Source organism: Ursus arctos, unplaced genomic scaffold (genome assembly GCF_023065955.2).
Source record: "Ursus arctos isolate Adak ecotype North America unplaced genomic scaffold, UrsArc2.0 scaffold_20, whole genome shotgun sequence".
Lineage (NCBI taxonomy): Eukaryota > Metazoa > Chordata > Mammalia > Carnivora > Ursidae > Ursus > Ursus arctos.
Genome location: NW_026622875.1, coordinates 14965624 through 14973813, shown reverse-complemented (window position 1 = coordinate 14973813; position 8190 = coordinate 14965624). Strand labels below are relative to the sequence as shown.

Below are 8190 nucleotides of genomic sequence, written 5' to 3'. Positions count from 1 at the left end.
GAGAAGTCTTGGGTGGAGAATATAAGAGTTGTCAACGTTTTAATAGTATTTAAAGCCATGAAACACTACGAAAATAAGTGTAGACAGAAAAGAGGCCCAAGGACTAAATCCTGGGCAGTCCAATGGATTGAATTTGGAGACATGAGGGTGAGTCAGCAAAGGAGCTTGAGAAGTGGCCAGTGAGTTAGAAGAAAAACCAGAAGCTTACCCTAGAAGTTGAGTTTCCGGCTGAGGAGGAAGTAACCAACTGAGTCAAATGCTGCCTATAGGGCAAGTAATATGGGAAGACTAAGAGTTGGCTATTGGATTTAACAACATGGAGGTCACCAATGACCTTGATAAGAGAAACTGGTGGTGCAGTGGACTTCGGAGGCCAACTGGAGTGAGTTCATGAGAGAATGGAAAGAGAGGAGAGGCGCTCTTTTGGAGAATTTTACTGTAAAGGAGAGCAGAAAAACGAAGCAGTAGCTGGAGGGAAGGTGGAAGTCAAGGGAAGAAAGTTAATAGGAAAAATTGTGGCATCTGTGTACATTTGATGGAAATGTTCTTTTTGGGAGTGGGGAGGGGAGGTGGGAATTGATAATGCAAGAGAGAGAGGGAAGAATTGCCAGAACATGTCCTCATTTACATGAGAAGGGGTGGGAACATGTGCTCAGATGGAGGAGCTGGTCTTAGATACAGCGTGGGCCCCTCAGTCCTTGGCACAGAAAGGAAGACAGAACAGACGAGATTAGATTTGGTTTTTTTTGGTGAAACAGGAAGCAGGTTGATCAACCAAGAATGAGAATGGGGGGAGAATATTAAATGTTCGGAGAGAGGAAAAAGTATGAAACAGTTGCCTAGGATGGTGAATGGTCTGGAGCAATGTGGCAGGATTGCCAGCAGGCACTGAGGGCCCAATGAGGTCATGAATTGACAGTGAGCCGAGGCAGCACGATTGAGTATTTTTCCTAGTGAAGTGCAGGTGCAGAGGTGTGGGCAGAGTAGTAAGGAAGCTGGAATTGCCAGGATTGGGACTTTGCCGGGCAAGTACCATGAAGAAAGAGGGGCAAGGGAATCAAGAATATATGTAAGAGAGTGATTCCAATGATGGACCATGAAACACAGTATGAGAAAGGCAAGTAAGGAGATAAGAGAATGTGAGGAGAGTGAAAAAGTTATTGGATTTGGAGATTGTGTGTCCCAGTGTGGTTGAAGAGTTACTGGTTTGGGGTAGCAGAAAGAGAAAGAGCTGGAAAGATAGAATTTAGTGATCGAGAAGTGGGACGCTGGAATTTGAGATTGAAATGTTTCAGAAATTGATGAAGACAAAGTCTAATGGTGTATTATGGGCTGAATTGTGTCCCCTCAAAATTCATTATGTTGAAGCACTAATCCTTATAACCTCAGAATGTGACTATATTTAAAGTGGTAATTAAGTTAAAAAGGGGTGGTAGGGAGGGCCCTAATCCATTGACTGGTGTCCTTATAAGAAGAGGAAATTTGAACACTCAAAGAGATACCAAGTGCACTCGGAACACAGAGAAAAGACTGAGTGAGGACACAAGAAGGCAGCCATCTGTAAGTCAAGGAGAGAGGTCTCAAGAGAAACCAAACCTGCTGACATCTTGATCTTGGACCTCGAGCTTCCATTACTCTGAGAAAATAAATTTCTGTTGTTTAAGCCCCCTAGTCTGTAGTATTTTGTTGTAGTAGCCCCCACAGACTAACAAGGTGGGGCCATGAAAGTGAGAGGCGAGGTAGGACGGGAGGTAAGAGGATTGGAAAGAAGAATTGAGAGGGTTTCGTTGAGATTTTACCAAAGTTTTTATTGCTGATGCTTTGTACTTTGAAGAAGAGTGACTAAATACTTTTTGTTAACGCTTACAGAGAGTGGAATCATTGAGGATTTTCCATCTTCTATCAGCTCTATGGCTTCCAGTAAATTTCAGTGTTGGTGAGATGAGTAGTCACTCCCAATAGGGGTGTCCCTCAAGTAATCATGATGAATTGACATCTAATATCCATTAGATGTCTTTTTCATCCTAGAAACTGTGCAAAAAATACATTAAAACAAAAAATGAGTTCGGTGACACTAAGGTGAAAGCATTATTAATCTCATTTTACATGTGAAAAAAAAATGGACCTCAGAAAAACAATTTTCAACTTGCCCAAGAACTAGAAGTTAAATCCAAGACTTTTGTATTCTTTGGACTCTTCAGCTGCCCCTGCCTGATACACTTCTATGTATCAATCCCTTCTTCTTCATTGCAGATTGGTTTCGAGTGTGGATATTCTGATTCCGTGGTAGTGGCTGCCTACAATGTTATTTTGAAGACACACTGGTAACCAGATAGATTAGCTAGATACATGACTGCTGTCTGCTGTGGAGATCGGGTCAGGGAAGGGCAACACGCATGGCTAATACTCCCCAGTCCTAGTCAACCCCAGAAAGATGTGTCTAGTGATGCTTTTATGTCACAGGTACTTACGAAGACTTGAGGAGGTACAGGACCAGTTGCCATTTGGAAGACGGGTGGCGGTGACAGAAGTAAATGCAAAGGATATGACAGGCTGGAAAATTTGATAAAATTTGTGGAAAGGGGAGTTGAAGTAATGTCCTAATTTTGGTGATCCCCTTAATGAAAACATCTAATGAAGTCTCCCCAGACAAGCAAAAAAAAAAAAAAAAAAAAAGCTTCATTTAATTTCCAAGAAGACTCTTTTTTAACCTGCCTCCTGAAAAAAATTTGTGTACTCATAAAGAAGATTCCTGAAGCCATTTGTCTCCAGTAAACTCCCAATTTTCTTGCCAATGAATTCTTACTAAATCAGGATTTTCTTGCTGGTCCTACAGGAACCGGGACAAGTCACTGGGCTGCTGTGCTTATTGGCTGCTTCTGGCCTTGGCTTCCTGTTCTCAACAGCAGAGCTGAGGAAATCCGCAGGATGCTTGCTACCAGGGGACAAGATGACTCAGGAGGAAACACTCCACCTAAAATAGTCTTGGTGTGCAGCCTCTGAGTCACTTTGGAATCAAAGTCAATGTGTGATCCTGGAATTAATCCCACAGGTGATGGGAAGTGAAGAAGAAGGAAGTATCTGAAAGAAGTTTATCCAAAAGAAAAGTTGGCCACGACGATGAAAACTGAACTGTAGAAAAGGTTACTATTCAGGGAGAAATTTCATCCTGGAAGTTCAAAGTGGATGAATTGAGATGTTCGCCAGTGACCGTGGGCATAAAGTGTTCATGGAGGCCAAATCTAGGGACCCACCGGAAGTGGGTATTTCCTTAAAAACACATTAGGAAAGCAGCAGTAGGACAGCTGTGTAAACAGAAATGGATCATTGGGTTGAAGCAGCCTTGATTTTTGTCTCTATAATTCTTTCTCAAGAATTATCAGGCCAAAATGTTTATGGTGCTGCTAGAGTCTTCGTTTATTTCTAATTCATGGTAAACATCTAGTGTGTTGCCTACTGAGAGAGGGGAAGGAGTATACAATTCATACTCAAATCTCTCCAAACAATATTCTGTATTTGGAAAGGCCTTTCAAACCTTTGTCTTTCCTGCCCTTTGCCCTCTTCATCCTGGCTCTAGCTCTCAGAGTCCACTCATTTATTACAGCTCTTCCCAATGAGGGGCCAAGGAACTGTATTCCAGCACTTATTCTTTAAACGTGCATTGAGCGATTACCATCTAGCAGGAAGGCAAAACATTTTTGCCCTCAAGATGCTTAGAATCTAATTGGGGAAATAGAAAAGGTCACACTTGCTCTTAACCAAAAGGCCAAGAAGCGATTGGATATAGAAAAGTTCAACAACAGGTTGAAGTTGTTCAACAAATTGTCAAATACCCAGTAGATTAAAGCGTAAGCTTCTTGAAATTACAGCAAGGCGCAGGGAGCTTGAATGAAGCTGGGGGTTCATGGGAGATTTCTTGGAAGGGCAGGGACACAACTGAGTCCGAAAGGTGAAGAAGCTGGTAGCGGGGCAAACTGTGACTCAATCAAAGTTAAACATTCACTGGTAGATAAATGCAAAGTATGAAGCTTGATTGGATCTTGGCTTGGGAAACGAGGTGAAACATATTTTGAGGACAATAGCAAAACTATGAATACAGAGTATATCAGACAATATTAGGTGTTTTAACGTGCTGGGAATTCTTTTTTTTTTTTTTAAGATTTTATTTGTTTATTTGACAGAGAGAGAGACAGCCAGCGAGAGAGGGAACACAAACAGGGGGAGTGGGAGAGGAAGAAGCAGGCTCCCAGGGGAGCAGGAAGCCCAATGCGGGGTTCGATCCCAGGACCCTGGGATCATGCCCTGAGCTGAAGGCAGACACTTAACGACTGAGGCACCCAGGCGTCCCTAACATGCTGGGAACTCAACATAGAAAATAAATGCTCTGCCCAAACAACCACATTAGGCTACAGAGAAGTACCGAGTTAGGAAAGAGGGGCCCAGTCTGCAACTTAGAGCCAGCGTCCAGCTGACTGAGGGGCAATGAATGTGGTTGGGAGGGTGGGTGGAGAAGGAGCTCAGAGCTTGAAGAGTCTTGTGCGTGTCAAGCTGAAGACTCTTTGGACTTTATCCTGAGGAAGTCAGAGCTGCTTAAGAGTGGAGGGCATTTTAGAGGCTCGTTTGAGGGATGGATCAGAGTTTGGAAGGCATGCAGCTATGAGATCATTGCAGAGACAAGTGCAGTCATTCCATCAGAAATAAAGAAGGCCAGGGTGCCTGGATAGTGCAGTCGGTTAAGTGACCAACTCTTGGTTTCAGCTCAGGTCCCCGTCTCAGGGTCATGAGATCGAGCCCCATGTTGGCCTCTGTGCTTGAGATTCTTTCTTCCTTTCCCTCTGCCCTCCCACTCACGCTCTCTCTCCCAAATAAATAAATGAAGCTTTAAAAATAAAAAGAAAGAAAGAAAGAAAGCAGGCCAAATGTTGGGAAGAATGTGCATTAAGCTACTTTGGAAAAGAATTTGGCAGTCTCTTACAAAGTTAGATATACACGTACCACACACCCCAGCAATTTCACTACTAGGAATTTACTCAAGAAAACAAAAAACCTTAAGTTACACAAAGACTTTGACAGGAATGTTTAGAGCAGCATTATTCATAATCACCAAAATTGGAAGTATTGACTAGTAAATGGATAAAGTATACATTCATAAATAGAAGAGTGGGCAATAAAATGGAATGACATACTGATACTACAACATGGATGAATTTCAAAAGCCTATGCTAAGTGGAAGAAGCCGAACTACACACCGTATGATTCTGTGGATATGACATTCTGAAAAAAATAAAGTTAGTGGTACAGAAGTCAGACAAGTGGTTACCAGGTGCTGTGGTATGGGGGAGGATTTGCCCACTGAGGGGCACATGGAACTTTCTGGGGTGATAATGAAATATTTAATACAGTATTTTTATCATGGTGGTGGTTGCACAGCTGCAGACATTTATCAAAGCTATGTGCCTACAAAGGGTGAATTTCACTGTATAGAAACTGGATATCTCGATATACCTCACTTCAAAGAAAAGAAAAAGAAACAGAATAACAAGACATGAGGACTGAATGGATAGAGAATAGGAGAAGGAAAAGTGAAAGATGTTTTGGTAATCAAGAAAGCAGATATACTAATACAGGAAATGTCAGAGCATCGCACCGGATACAGCCAGTTAACTGCTGCAAGAATAAAAGGATTGGGGCGCCTGGGTGGCACAGCGGTTAAGCGTCTGCCTTCGGCTCAGGGCGTGATCCTGGCGTTGTGGGATCGAGCCCCACATCAGGCTCCTCTGCTATGAGCCTGTTTCTTCCTCTCCCACTCCCCCTGCTTGTGTTCCCTCTCTCGCTGGCTGTCTCTCTCTCTGTCAAATGAATAAAATCTTAAAAAAAAAAAAAGAAAGAAAAAAAAGAATAAAAGGATCAATCAAGTTATATCTAGGAGTAATTCAGAATGTATTAAAATATTTTCATCTATTTTAATGTTACTACTGTAGCAGCCAATTTGGCACAAGTATGAGGAATGTGTTACTGACTTTAAAAAGTGTATAATGGATTCTCAAGAAGAAATTTATATTCTGGGAACATAGAAAATTTGTGTGTGTTTGTGTGTGTCTGTATGGGCATTCCTGTCTCAAAATATCTGTCAATAATCTTCTTTGGGCTATGTTTTTCACTGATTTTACATGGTTTTTAAAATTTATTTATTTGCGTGAGAGAGCTAGTGGTGGGGAGGAGCAGAGAGAGAGGGACAAGCAGACTCTGTGCTAAGAGCAGAGCCAGACCTGGGGCTAGATCCCATGACCCTGAAATCATGACCTGAGTCAAAATCAAGAGTCAGAAGCTTAACCAACAGGGCCACCAGACACCCCTGATTTTACATGTTTTTTAAATAATTAAAATGTATACAAAATATTTAATTAGTTAATTAATTAATGTCTTAATTCCAGTTAACAAAAAACACTAAATTTTTTTTAAGTGAGAAATGCCTATAATATGGTGGAAACATTAAGCGTGGAGATCGTTTTGGAGAGAATTTAAGAAGGTAGAATCTTTTCCAGGAAGTGATTTTTCAGATAAGATAGGCTTGCACATGGGCATATGGACCTCTCAAATAAGAATACTACTGTAGTATTTGTGGGGAGAAAAGAGTGGAAATAATCTAATTTTCCATTAATAGAAAACTGATTAAATAAATTATGGTACATCTATACAACAGAATACTATGCAGCTGTTAAAAATGAGAAAAATCTACATGCTCTGGTATGCAATAATGGTTGAATATTTAAAAAAACAACATTACACAGAGTATTACTAATTACACAACAAAAGAGATCACACACACACACACACACACACACACACACACACTGCATAGTCATAGGATATCTCTGGAAGACTATGACCAGAAGCAGTTTTATCTGTCAGGGTCCCTTCAGGAGACAGAAATTACACACTAATTTGGATAGTGAAGGCTTAATATAAAGAGTGGTTACACTGGCTGGGCCACTATCCACTGCAGTGGATGGGGCTGCTGGCCACGTAGGGGCCGTGCTGCCTGGGCCCGGGCCTGTCCCGCTCCACAGCCTGGCCTCCACGTCCCGCATTCGAGCAGACACCGTGAACCTGGCCACCAGGGTGCGGCGCCCGCTCCTCCTCCTCTGGAAGAGGTGGCTGCTTGCCCTGGTCTTCCGGTTCTCGCCCGTCCACTTCCTCCTCAGCACCTTCAGGCAGGAGGAGAGGGCAGTGAGAGATCAGAATCTCCTCCAGGTTCCGGACCATGATCAGCCCATTCTGTGGAAAGAGAAATTTCACCTGGGCGAGAGCAGGCCGGCCTGGCCACCAGTGCCGGGACTCCATTCAAGAGAAGCGCCTCGTCACCGACGGCTGGGATGCATTTGTGAAAGGGAGGATTTGCTGGTGAATGGCCGCTGGGACATCAACGTCGGTGGCACAAAGCAGTACTGCTGTGACAGCTGCTTGCCCCACGGCTGCTGCAGAGCTTCCAGGTACTGCATGTCCTGCTGCCTGCAGCCCAGCAAGTGACTTCTGGCACGCTTCCTCCCCTGGGCAGTGGTGGGGTTCCAGAACCTCTTCATGGATGTCGAAGATCACTTTGAATTGTATTTGGGCAAATGCAGGACCTCATCCCAGGTTCCCAAGTAGTTGAAGCTGGCTGCTGACTTCATCTGTTCATCATGACAAGGGTAAAAGAAAAATATTAAATTACAGGAGTATCCAGCCCTCTCTCTGCCCACCACCTGCACAAAGAAGGACCAAGGTTCATTTTGTAGTCAGTTGAATGGTGGCTGTGATAAAGGATATCTTCGCAGTCCGAGCCCTTGGAAACTGCGAATATGAGACTATTTAGAAAAAGTGTCTTTGCAGATGGAATTAAGTTCAGGATCTTGAAATGAGATCACCTTGGATTATCTGGGTGGGCCCTAAATCCAATGACAGAAGTTCCCATGAAACACACAGAGGAGGTACACACAGAGAAAGGCATGTGGAGACAGAGGCAGCCACAAACCCAGGGATGCTGACAGCCACCCGGAGCTTGAAGAGGCAAAGAACAAAGTCTCGCCTAGAGCTCTGGAAGGAGCACAACCCTACCAACACCTTGACTTGGGACTAATGGCCTCCAGAGATGTGAGAGAATAAATTCCTATTGTGCTAAGCCACCAAGTTTGTGGCCATTTGTTTTGG

At 43.3% G+C, this 8190-nt stretch overlaps 1 pseudogene; it reads left to right on the top strand.

Annotated features, from left to right (window-relative positions):
- Positions 1–316: 316 nt before the first annotated feature.
- Positions 317–7650, top strand: LOC113253626 (SREBP regulating gene protein-like; annotated as a pseudogene).
- The last annotated feature ends 540 nt before the right edge of the window (positions 7651–8190 follow it).